The following is a 13,770-nucleotide window of genomic DNA, read 5'->3' on the forward strand; positions in this document are numbered from 1 at the left end:
ATTTTTTCTTGAGGATTGCCTTAAAAGATCTTGAGTGGCTTTCTCAGTTAGCGAATGGGCAATGTCTCTCACCAACTGAGAAGAAATAAATGTTCAGGGAGAGGCGCATACAGCAAAGCGGATCTCTGCGAAGGCGAGACGGCCTTAGTGAGAAAGGCACTATGAACCGCTCTCTTCTTTAGTATTCCCGCACCGAAGAGGGAGAGCACACTTCCGCCGATCCATCTTGAACCGCCTTATTGATGCATGTAAGGATGCTATGTAAGGTTCAGGGCTTAGTTGTTCTTTTCATGGGACTTCTTAGCAATAACCCCAGGGACCAATCTAGGAAGTTAAATACTTCTAAGGTATGAAAAAGTCCCTTGAGGAGAGGGTCCATTTGCCGAGAGACCCCATGTTGCTTTCGCTGAATTTAAGGCATGTCTCCTCGACGAGTCTACGAGACTGGAGAAGTCCGATTCAGCTGAAACGGGCAGAGACAATCCCATATTTTCTCCCGTTTTGTACCATATGCCTCTCCTACCCCTTAGTTTAGCGGGAGGCATGCAAAAGATCGTCCTTCCTAACTCCTTCTTTGTCTTGATCCAGGAGTCAAGAGATTGTAAGGCCCTTTTCATGGATATGGCCGGCTTCATTTTCAGGAAAGATGAAGCACTTGTGCACCTTCGTACTTGAAAATAGACGCGCGAGAAGGAGGAGCGGCTGGTGGGGGGAGTCAATGCATCTCCATCTTCTTTAAGAGAAGAGCAGAAAGAACTTTGTAATTCGAAAGCCCTTCTCTGTTAGTAACTTCGTCCTCCGAGACGTCATCTAAATAGGCTCGGAAGGAGAAGGCTCCCTTCCCTCCTCTGTCTCCTCTCGTGATTTCTTCCTTCCGAAGAAGAAGCACTTCTATTAGGAGAGGGGCTAGGAGTACTCTCTCCTTACGTTTATCATTAGGCGAGTCACGTATAAAACTGTTTTACGCCTGTTAGACTCCTGTCGGATATCAAGCTCTTCATGAGGAGAATGCGCCTGGCGTTTAGCAGGAGTATCTCGCTGAGAATACTCCTGGAGCCTGGTAGGAGTATCCTGTTTGGAATACTCCTAGCGCCTGACAGTCGTAACACTCTTCGAATACTCCTGCCGTCTGGTAGGCGCATCTCGCTCCAAATACTCCTGGCGCCTGTTAGGAGTATTAAGCTCAGAATACTCCTGGCGCTTGGTAGGCACATCGCGCTTCGAATACTCCTGGCGCCTGGTAGGAGTAAAAAGTCTAGAATACTCCTGGCGCCTGGGAGGAGTATCGAGGTCAGAGTACTCAAGGCGCCTGGCAGGAGTATCTCCTCCCGAATACTCCTGACCTATGGAAGGCGCATCTAGTTCCGAATACTCCTGTGGCTTGGTAGGAGTATCGCTCATGGAATGCGCCTTTCGAATGGAAGATATTGCGCTTAGCGGGCGCTTTACTCCTATCAGGATTCTCTCTTCTCCAGTTGGCTCTTGTTGCCTTGATGAAGATCTGGGCCTAGAACGATCTACAGTAAAGTCAGGCTCTTTGCGCCTACTTGGCGCCTGGCCTCCTAGTTGGCGCCAGACGCTTGGCAGGAGTTACTCCTTTCCCACGTCTCGCCTGCCTAACGCACCGCTCCCCCCCACCCCCAGAGATGGCCGCTTGTGCGACAAACTCCCATGGAGGGTTCGTCGACGCGACGAGGAGATCGGTATTTGGATCTCTTAATCGGAAGCCTGTCATCCTTTTACGAGTAGGCTCTTTAGAAAGTACTCCTACCAAAGACGCTAATTGCTCCTGCACATTCATCAAAATTTTCCTGGTCGAAGACTCATTCGAATCAGGAGAAGGAGATCTGGAAGGCGCTCGAGAGTCTTTTACATTCCAAGGATCTAATCCTTTCTAGCTTTCTTGATTACCGAAGGCGCATCCTCTTCAGAGAAGCGCTTGGGGCTAGAATTGAGCTCAGGTTCTTTCCAATTCCTTTTCAGCGGACGTGAAAGCTTCGATTCCTTCCATCCTCTTCTCGGAGAAGGCGAACTAGATGATAAAAAAGCACTCACGAAGGATGCTTTTCCTATAGCTGTCCCTGGCAGTCTGAGATGTATAAGATTCTGCCGAAGGGACGCCTGATCGTTGGGGATTCTCCCACGACCCCCGTAAGGCTTTCGACTCCTTCCTCCCTCTGGGCCAGGGAGCTTGGAAGAGGTCTAGACCTGGGAGCGTCGCAGAGACGACCAGACGCCCCCTCCACTACACTGGACACTAACATCACTCGAGAAACCACATTCACTTCTCTTACCTTCCATGCTTCCATTTTTTCTTGCATTTTTGAGGGAAGCTCTGAGTTCCGCCATTTCTGAGGCGGAATCAGAGGGATTAACTTGTGAACGGGCTGAAAGTAGAATGGGCATAATTATAGAAGAAGAAGAAGCTACAGAACTACTAGACATTTTCCGGCTTTTGTAAGCCGCCTTCCTCTCTCTATCTTTCTCTAACTTCTCAAGTAAGAAGTCAGATTCTTTTCCATTCTTGCGCACTCAATCTCTCACACTCGTTACACGTATTCTCAATTGAGCATTCAAAACCCTTCTACAACATGCATGTAGTGTGAGGATCTACCGAAGCTTTCGGAATCCTCACCTTACAGCCCTCATTACACACACTCTGAAGCTAACACTAGAATCAGACATATTCATGAAAATCCAAAGCGAAGTCCAAAAAACAGTCCACGATAGCGAATGCCAAACAACGATCCAAGCACGTCACCAAAAATCAGTCGAAAGATGATCAAAGCGTTGTGAAAAAAGAATTCCAGTCAGGAGGAAGTAACAACAATGTTGTATACCGGCGACAGAGAGAATCTGATTAGAAAACGGGAATGGTTCCTAGTCCTGCCACCCAGAGCAGGGCGGTAGATCACCTGACCTACCTGTAGCGAGTGCCGCGAAATTTGAATTTCTGTCGGGGCAACGGAGTCGATAGCTATGTATATATCTGACAGGTAAGTGAATGTATGAATATTATATATATATATATAATTATTATATATATATATATATATATATATATATATATATATATATATATATATCATATATATAGATGTATGTATATGTATATGTATATGTATATGTATATATGTATATGTATATGTATATATGTATATATATATATATATATATATATATATATATATATATATATATATATATATATATATATATACATATATATATAATACTATATATATATATATATATATATATATATATATATATGTATATATATATGTATAGTATATGTATATATATATATATACACATATATGCATATGTATATACATATCAATATACATATACATATATACATAAGTCATATCACATTACCGTGATTCATATACATACATCGAGCTACAATGTCCTCTAATATCTAATTCGCTCTACCTCGGAATTTAATATATTTTCATATATGCTTAACCAAAGGGGAATTTTCTTTACAATAATAGATTTGCGGTAAATTTTTAGTTTCAGCCAAATTTGGAAAAATGCAATAAAAATATATTTGTTGCATCAGAAATAGTGTGGTTTCAATGAATTTAAACGTTTATTTGACTGCAAACCAACCGATTTAGAGATTTACTATGTATACCCTAGTTCATCCCACCAATTATGGGGGACACCCTTTGGGAACCGGGGTTTTGGGTGGGGAGGGGGGGGGGGGAGGGTGGGTTGAATTGCATTGAATGATATTTGCAATAAATGAATAATTAATGTTCCAGCACCCCTCCCCCATACCCCTAACTAGGCCTACGGGGGGAGGGGGGTAGGGCCCCCAGCGACCCCCCCCTTCCCCTTAAAGCCACAGTAATTTTCAGGGCACCACAGAACCTAACAAACCCACCTAACCTAACCTAGGGGCCCTGTACCCTACCTAGGCCTAGCGGGGGGGCTCCGCCCCCTGCGACCCCCCTTAAGGCCACAGTGATTTTCGGGGCACTACCGAACCGAAAAACCCTAATACAAACCACCTAACCTTACCTAGGGCCCTGTACCCCTACCTAGCTAGCGGGGGGGGCTCCGCCCCCCCTGCGACCCCCCCTTAAGGCCACTACCTAACATCCATCAAACCAAATCCAAAGTGTTGGTACTGCTGTATACATCGTTATACTACCACCATTATAATATACTCTATAAATTAATGAAGCTTACCTTAAACTGTTGGTTGATAAAAATGTGCTGGTGCTTTGAGGGAAAACGTGAAGCCGTTGCAAGGTTCCCTGACATGCAACTTAAAGTAGGAAGTGGCCAGGTACCGACGACCACATTGCACTGCAAACAATCGGTAGGAAATCGAAGGTCTGTCAAAACTTAATGCCAGAAGGGCCAGCCACTACCTCTGCCATAGGTACAGGAAGACAAAATGCCGTTTTTTGCTTCATTATTCGAGTATTCAGTCAAAACAAGGATACCAGTGGACACTAGAACAGGTAACTGTATTACTCCGCTGAAATGCTAGTGAAACTTAGTTTTCGACTCAAGTCATTCGTAATTGGTTATGAAACCCATGACGTCATAACGATGTCACACCTCTCAGCCAATAATGAGTAACTGGAACTGCTTTTGTTTGCGTAAGAAAGTAAGTTAGAGGGCTCATTAAAAGTAAACATTACCGTAGAGGAAACACCTCTCCGCACTTAGGAAAAATTCGAGGTAAAAACTTAATCTTTTTTTTTTTCTCTGTAAGTATGCATTATGCGACAATAATGTATTGAGGAAGAAGTGTTTTGTTATCACGTGCTTTACTCGGGAAAAATATCAATATAATAGATTTCCCATAATGGTTGAAACTGAAATAATACCGATTTGCCTGTACCTGGGCGCGAACGCAGGAGACATTCAAATCCAGGCACGTCAATATACACATATACACATATACACATATATACATATATACATATATAACATACATATACATATACATATACATATATATATATATAATATATATATATATATATATATATATATATATATATATATATATATATATATATATATATATATATATATATAGTTCAAGATTTTAAGCCAGAACCAAGGAAAATAAAGCCTTTTACCAAGTTCAATGCATCTTTGTTTGAATATAAGTTGCCCCTTTCAACTGGAAGCATCCATTCTCTCCATTCTCTCAAAAAAGCTATCTCTTCTCCCATTGGTTGTTGGAATTACCCCCTAAAGGGACGAGGATTTAAAACGATCAGAGGCCAGCGGCTCACTCTCAAAACGACTTTGGAGCTCAGAAGAACACCAGAATTAAGACAGGACAGATCTCCTCCTGCACCCGCCAGACGCCGCCTACTCCCCCCTTTGTCTGCTTACGCCTGCTCTTTCTGGGAAGTCCCAAGTATATCTTTAAAGAGTCCCTAGTGCATGGAACCATCAAGGAGGAGACTACAAGCCTCGGGAACCCAGGTACTGTGAGAGGAATTCCAGTTCAGCCAGGGAATTCTTTTACCTTTGTCTGTATTTCATTTCCTTTTTCCAAGGCAACTTGTGTAGTTTCTCATTCCCCCATCTGGGCTCAATTCTGAGATTACTCCCCTTGTGGTACTAGTGAAAACCCCCCTAGCAAATTCAAGCTATGAAATAGTTATCTTTGTGTAGATTCCCAGTCATTTCATTCCCCCCCATGAGTGGCCTTTTTTATTGAAAGTAGTGTGTAACGTTCGCCCTCGTGTGGCCCCTGCCTTATGCCCGTGTCCTCTATTTGCAAACAAACACCGTGCCTGATTGTGGTAGGAGTTGGAAAACCTTGGAGCAAGCTTGCATTTTCAATCCGTTAGCGCAAAATTTCTGAACGCCGTGACTGGATTGCTCCAGCCACGTGTTCTGGTGGATCGACAAAGCGACCCCCCTTTTTTAGTCTCCTGGACCTCTGTAAATTCATGTAAATACAATGCATTGAAAACTAGAGCCCAGCTTTTATGTAAATTCCTCCCTCCTCAGTAATATCAGCCTTAAGCCTGAGTAGTTTTTTTTTTTCTCTTTGTTCTGATCCCTGTGTGTGTATGTATGTATTTCTAAAATTTGACCTTAATAAACATTCTCACTACTTGTTTATTGATTAGTGAATATGTTTTGTAGTCAATTGGAACAATTTGTATCATGCTTAACTTTATAGCCTAAAACTTTTTCAGTGCAAAACGAATGTAAACACTTCTTATCCACCAAAACGAAATGAATGGAAAAATCGCCTTTTTTCTATAAAAACAAACGAATAAAAGCAGGAAACAATATTATCCATAAAAAACAAATTAATGCAACAATTACTCTTGTCCATAAAAAAGAATGCATGCAATAAACACATTATCCAATACATTATAATCCATAAAAGATTAATGCATAAATCAAACTTGTCAAGAAAAACGTGGATGCAAGTTTGCTAAGAGACCAAAATACGACTGTCATCCATAATAGTACTGTACTAGTCCAACCCGGGGGGGGGGGGGGGCCTCACCGATAATTACTAAGACAAAAATGTTAACTACTTCCATGCCCCTCTGCTTCACTTTATGTGAAAAATGGGAGCCTGTTTAGTACCAGTTCCTTGGGGGTGAACGCAACAGCTTAAACAAAAAATGGTAAATTTAATTCTCATAAACAAAGACAAACAAAACGGAAATCACAAATATAAGGAGCTAAATATAAATGTCGACGGGAACGTAGTTGCGGCAGCAGTTTGCAGTTTTACATGTTTTGGACATGCCCGAATAATACCACTTCGATATTAAAACCCGATTTGCCAAAGCATGTTCAGGCTACAATACAAAAATAAATGGTATGGAATTCAAGCTTGTATAGTACTAAACTTATAATTACACGGTACTAACAGGCTTAAATTTCTTTGCTGTCATAACTTGTGGGCTCTTTGATTAGGCCGATCTTGCTCATTAGGTACAAAGATATGATTAAAGTCCACACATTGTAAGCTATGTAACTAACGATAGGCATAAGCGACACTAATGAGAACATTTTGGTTTGGTTTAAGCTCACCTCCCCACATACCAAAACAAGCGTAAAATACGACCTGCCATGGGCATACCGACCTGGGTGGTGGTCCTTCCAGAGTATCCGTTGGAGCAGAATTGAGGGAAGCTTGTGTCATAGCCTACTGACAGAGGTTCACGCCGTTATGAAAACGAAAGGTATTGTATATCAACACAAATCTTTATATGCGAATACCACAAGATTCAAATACACTTCGCAACGTGATACGTAACGCAACTCTTTTGTGACAGTTACACTGGTATACAACGGGAAAAGGAAGAACTCTAGGAATTATCGAATCTAGGTCTCCGACTCAGACGCACTAACAGGAGTCCAGGACAGGTAAGATCGCTCATGGGATTGGCACTTGGGCAGCGCCATCTATCATTTTATGGGACCCATTTAACTTGCGAGTTGTTTGTGAATTTTTACTCGTTCTTGTAATAATTTTACTGTAAATTACGAATCTCAAAAAAAAATTAATTAGTATTTTTCTTACTTGTTTCTGAAAACGGCAGTTAGATAAACGTAAAGGAGAAGGCCGCACAAAGATATCACTTTGGCTAAAAATATTTAAAGGTGTATGTAATGCATTACCGATGAGATAAACTGAAAATAGTCTCGGGATAACAAGGAAATTATGTTTTTTATACGATTTACGTTCATCTTGTGGTACGAAGCATGTGTCAATTATATTTGTAATTTCTGATTATTATTCCATATGTACTGTTACATTCACCCTTTCCCATATCCTTCAGTCCAAAATATTGTCTTCGTGCTGCAACCTTATTTACGTTTAGCTATCATTTTCTACACTGCCTAACAGTTATATTTTTCTTGTAAATTAACAAAATTGTTCTGCTTTTCTAAGATGAACCGATGAAGACAGTTGTAATTTCTTCCGCTTATTTTAAGAGTAGCAACTAACAAGCTCAGTAAACAGTGATCTTACCCCAGTTGTGTAAGCAGTTGTATCCATACTAGTGCCCGTTATTGTCTAAAGAAGTAAAAATATGTAGTACGCACGCGATTGTATAATCAGTAGTGGCGGATGAAGCTCAATATTACACAAAGCAGTTACGTGCCAATGTTTAATCAGTTCATTGCTTATGAAATTCGTAACTCATACCTAATTACTGAGAGGATTATGCATGCATAGACCTAACCTCGGGCATGTCTTTGGCGGTCCACGCCAGGTTTCCGACTTCTTTTCATATCTAACTTATCAACTAAGTCTGAATTTAAATCATACAGACGAGTATACCAAGGTCAGTGATTTCCAGTCGAAAAGAGGGTAAAACATGAAAAGTACTAGTACCAGGGCTGGTTTCCCCCAGTCGCCGACCCGATTAGCCTTTTGTTCATACCTATGTTTTGTTTATGTTTAAGGTAGGTATTTACCGTCATTTTATGTTTTACCTTCATCCCAAAGGGCTGATACCAAATACAAAGCCTATTTTGCATTAAACTAAGAGCTGTCGAATCAAAGAAGGTCCGTTGGTCGCCACCTATAGGCTAATACCTAGTTTCAAGTTTTATCAAAGTCGTACGTAGAGCTATATATAGGCCTAGCCTAGTATGAAGTAGACGAAAAATAGTAGACAGTAGATGGGAAAAGCTCAGACAAAAACATATGGTATTTTCTTGCTTCTTCGTGGTTTCAGGCATGAGTTTACGATAGGTCCTCTAGGCTAACGCATTCTTTCGTGAGTAACCAGCTTAATTACACAGTCGATATTTCGATGAAAAGTGTTACTAGGCCTACTGTGAATATGCCATAAATTGGGATCACGCCTACACTGTAGTTATTCGGAAAATGCAGACAAGGCCTAAGATAAGTTGAATTAGGTTCCTAAAGTTACAGAAATGTGCACATGTATGGTAAAATTTTACTGAAAGCCATAAGTGTATTCTGTTGGAGAAAGTTTTCATTGCTCTTGTTTGCTAACGTTTGTCATTCATTTCGGTTGCAAATGAGGCAATTAGTTTTAGAGATACTGGATCCCTTATATTCTGCAATAAACGGGGTATCAAATGAAAAAGAAAAAGCTTTTGGCTTTGAAAAACACAAAAGTGAAATACAAGGATATATTCAGCCTCTATCTAGCCTAGGATGATGCTTCCGTTATTTGGCTAGAATATTTGCCCCCCCCCCCCCCGACCCCCCCCCCCCCCGTGGCACTTCACCTAACCTAATATGGGATATTGAATATTCAAATAAGAACTAATTGGTAGGGTTGCATCTTAACCTAACCACAACCAACCTAACTTAGCCAGGGTGCTAAGTGACTTTCCTGGTGGCTTTGTTCCCTCCTGACTCCCACCACATAACTTAGTCCAGGGCACTTGGAATGAAAAACATATAGTATTGCGACCCAACCCCACCACACCTTACCTAACCTAACTTAAGACGCCAGTCCTTGCTAGACGTATACTGCAATTGCTGTGAAAATGGAGACATGACCTAAGTTATGAAAAATGGGTCTATGCAGTAACATTTTACTTAACACCATGAATTGTATTCTGCAGTTGAAACAACAGTTTTCTTGTGTTTTATGTATGCTTTTAACATTTAAAATCATCATTTCAGTCGCAAATTATCAGTTTTTGACTGGACCCTAACCTAATTTAAGACACCAGGTCCTCACCAGGGTGTGGGTCTCTGCTCCCTGGCCATGCCCCCCACTAACATAACCTTAGTCACCAGATCCTTACTTACCAAGGGTGTGGTGTTACTTTATGTTCAATGAATCTTACCCTAACCAGAATAAGAACTTGCAGAAGCATTAGAAGAATGTGCAGTACATCCTTGTATTGCACACTTAAATTTTCCACAAAAGCTCTGGTTTCTGACTGTGGTCTCCAGTAATAAAATTAAACCTAAAAATAATAAAATAATAATAAAAATAAACATTAAAACAGAAAAATAATAAAAGCAATAAAATAAAAATAAAAGTAATATAAATAAGAATAAAAATAAAGATACATTATTATACAGTGGTACCTCGAGATACGATATTAATCCGTTCTGAGGCGCCCTTCGTATCATGAGTTTTTCGTATCTTGGACCGCATTTTACATGTAAAATGGCTAATCCGTTCCAAGACCTCCAAAAACACCCCAGTAAATTTCATAATAAAGCTAAATTGACCTATAAACAATGAAATACTACAACAATTTGGACCATTCAATACCTAACTTAATAACGTACTGCTAATTACCTGTAAATAAAGTGTATTAGTGTACATGGTATACAAGAAATACTGTACGTATGTAGTAAAATGTGGAAGCTTACCTTTCGAGTGAGGCTATCTCCGAAAGTGGCGACAGAGGAGGAGGACAAACGGCAGGTACGTACGTACACTTAACTTTACGAAACACATAAAAAAATGTAAGGAAAGCATACATAAACTAAACTTTATGAAAAACATTAACAAAACTGTAACACTTGCTTTTTTTTTTTTTTTTTTTTGTTTTTTTTTTTTTTTTTACTTTTTTTTATACTTTACGTAGGTTTTTTTTTTATACTTTACGCAGGTTTTTTTATTTTTTTTTATTTTTATTTTTTTTTTATACAAAATATCAACTTCATCACTACTTTTAACTTTCTGTTTTTTAGTATCACTTGGTTCTTCCTTTTTACTTACTCCTGCTAATACTAAAGGCCTCTTTAAAAGATAATTATCCAAGGAAGATTGCTTCTGCCTACTTTTGACAATGTTCCTGAAACAACTCGGGCAAACGTCATCGAACTGTGCAAGCATACGACCTGTGTGAGCCTTTCGGGGTGGGTCTTTGTTTCACAAATGATTGCACATTATGAAAAGCGGCTAGAACATCCTTAATTCTGCCATTTGTCATAGGGTTGTCCTCCTCCTCGCCGCTGCTAGAGAACTCCTCTTGAACGACGTTATGTTGCATGGCCTCCAACTCCTTCAGGTCATCCGTCGTAAGCTCCTCTAGGTGCTCCTCGAGAAGGTCGTTGATGTCATCCTCGTCGACGACCAGCCCCATGGACTTGCCGAGTGCAACGATCTCCTCAAGATCTGGTTGCAAAACAGTTTCAGGATTGTCAACTGTTTCTGAATCTGCTGCACCAGCTTCGCCCACGTCGAATCCCTTGAAGTCTCGGGCGGATACGGCATCAGGCCAGAGTTTCCTCCACGAGGAATTCAAGGTTCGCCTCGAAACTTCCTGCCAAGCTTGGTCAATGAGTTGGATGCATATCACAACATCGAAATGCTCCTTCCAAAATTCACACAAGGTGAGGTTTGTGGTATCGGTGATGTCGAAACATATCTTGAAAAGATGTTTCGTATACAGCTTCTTAAAGTTCGATATCACTTGCTGGTCCATGGGCTGGAGGAGAGGGGTGGTGTTAGGCAGAAGATAAAGAACCTTGATGAAGGAATACTCTGCTAGGATATCTTCCTCGAGGCCAGGAGGGTGGGGAGGGGCATTGTCCAAAACCAGCAGACATTTCAGAGGGAGGCGCTTCTCTTTCAAGAATTTCTTCACTGTCGGGCCGAAACACAGATTTACCCACTCCGTGAACTAAAGCCTCAATACCCAGGCTTTCGCAATAGCCCTCCACATCACTGGAAGCTTCTCCTTATGCACTTTGTGGGCCTTGAAGGCTCGAGGAGTCTCGGAATGATAGATCAGTAGGGGCTTCACCTTGCAATCCCTACTGGCGTTTGAACAAAGTGCGAGCGTAAGCCTGTCTTTCATAGGCTTATGCCCGGGTAGATTCTTCTCTTCCTCCGTGATGTACGTCCGACGAGGCATTTTTTTTCCAAAAAAGGCCAGTCTCATCACAGTTGAAGACTTGTTGAGAACTGTAGCCTTCCTTGGTCATCTCGTCGAACGTCTTTTTAAAGGCTTCGGCCGCTTTCGTGTCCAAGCTGGCCGCTTCCCCATGATGCACCACCAAATGGATACCAGTCCGTTTACGGAATTTCTCTAACCAGCCATGCGAAGCCTTGAACTCTGGGGTTGGCGTTGATGTCCCTTCTCCTCCTTCGTCTTCGGCCTGTGGCCAAAATCAAAATCGCCGAAAAATAGCGCCTGGCCTTGTGGGAGATTGCCGTCTCCGTTATCGTATCGCCAGCGATTTCTTTTCTTTTATCCAGTCAAGAAGCAGCCGTTCCATCTCGTCGTGCACGTGGTCCTCTTGCTGGACAAAATAGTGACGCCCTTGGAAGGTGTAGCTGCTTTGATGACATCCTTCTGCTTAAGGATGGTGCTATAGTCGACAGATTTGGCCGTATTCCTTGGCGATCACACTCAATCACATACCAGCTTCATACTTCTTGATAATCTCCATCTTTGTCTCCAAAGAGAGCATTCTCTTCTTTCTGTGAATTTCAACTTTCTTAGGATCCATGACTACTATATACTGTACGTAACTTACGTATAAGTGGAGTAAAGTTCTCACACAACATGATAAAGTACGTATACTGCAACGAAATCACTAACGAATTTACGTTAATAAACGAAATCGTTAGAACGAACGAATACCGCCTGCGTACAATAACGATGCTGGGACGAGTGGCTGAGGCCCGCCGCTATGTTGTAGATGCATGATGGGAAGGATGCTGACCAATAGGAGAGAAGGATCTCATGGCGGTGACTAGCATCAGGAACCAATGGGAGAGCAGGAGGATGGTGGCGAGTCTACCTCCAGTTGGTCTGGCGTGCGAGTTTCAAAATTGTTATCGGTGGTCTGGGCTATCTCGGACTTTACAGCAACAACCTTTCGTATTTTGAAAAATTTTTGTATGTAGAGCCGTAAATTTTTCGTGTTAGCTTTCGTATCTCGAGTTTTTTATGCATGACACTTACCTGGCAGGTTATATATATAGCTTATCCTCTTGTCGCACTGGCAGAATTTCAACAAATCGCGGCAACTGCTAGTACACTGGTAGTTGTTCAGGTGATCGCCACCCCAAGCCCCTTCCCGTCCCGGTGGCGCTGGTGCCTCGGAACCATTCCCGTTTTCCTCAGATTTTCTCTGCCAGCCGAACCGGCAACATCGTTGTTGGTTCTCTGATAGAATTTCCTGCTCGTTGACTGACGTTTTGGATATTGGTATCGTATTCGGAAAGTTAGCTTGGCAATCGCAATTGATCTTGCATTAGTATGTCTGATTCAGGGAGTATGTTTAGAGTTTGTGTGAAAGAAGGATGTAAAGTGAGACTGCTGAAATCATCGGTGGATCCCCATACTGTATGTAAGAAGTGTCGAGAGTTTGTATGTACGTGGGAGAATAGGTGTAATGAATGTGAGAGTCTAAATGAGAAAGAGTGGAAGACTCTTGTGAAGTATGTTGAAAGACTGGCGTGGATGAGCCTGCTGGGGACACTCTCTTTGTTAGAGCGGTCGTTCATTTCCCTAGGGAGACTTCACGATTGAGGCCCTTACCAGGGTTTCGTTTCTGAACGAAGTCTGGACCAAGAAGGATCGTCTAACCAGATTCCTTCCTTTTTCCTTCCAATTACCTTTAAAGATAAAGGAGGAATTAAAGGGGTGGTTTGGCTAGCCCCGGGAAGGAGTTTAGCAGAGGGGTACGATCCCACTCCAGCCAGAGGTAACCCAATACCGCTGATATTATTTTACGACGCGTCAGACGCAGGCGGGGAGCGACGCTGGGGCCCTAGAGAGGAGTAGACCTTTGGAACGAAGAAGAGAGAGCTTGGCACATAAACGGAAGGAACTGATGGCGATTTT

The 13,770-nt window shown here is 41.8% G+C and overlaps 2 long non-coding RNA genes across 2 annotated transcripts in view; one reads left to right on the plus strand and one right to left on the minus strand.

The window, feature by feature from the left end:
- Nucleotides 1-7,428, minus strand: part of LOC135208436 (uncharacterized) — an 82,876-nt gene extending 75,448 nt beyond the window's left edge. Inside the window, exon 1 of the long non-coding RNA XR_010313163.1 lies at nt 7,101-7,428. This is a non-coding gene — a long non-coding RNA (uncharacterized LOC135208436). The remainder of the gene's footprint in view (nt 1-7,100) is intronic.
- Nucleotides 7,429-7,816: 388 nt separating this feature from the next.
- LOC135208200 (uncharacterized) overlaps nt 7,817-13,770 on the plus strand; it is a 134,728-nt gene continuing 128,774 nt past the window's right edge. Inside the window, exon 1 of the long non-coding RNA XR_010313124.1 lies at nt 7,817-8,430. This is a non-coding gene — a long non-coding RNA (uncharacterized LOC135208200). The remainder of the gene's footprint in view (nt 8,431-13,770) is intronic.

The sequence above is a fragment of the Macrobrachium nipponense genome, chromosome 35 (genome assembly GCF_015104395.2).
Source record: "Macrobrachium nipponense isolate FS-2020 chromosome 35, ASM1510439v2, whole genome shotgun sequence".
NCBI lineage: Eukaryota > Metazoa > Arthropoda > Malacostraca > Decapoda > Palaemonidae > Macrobrachium > Macrobrachium nipponense.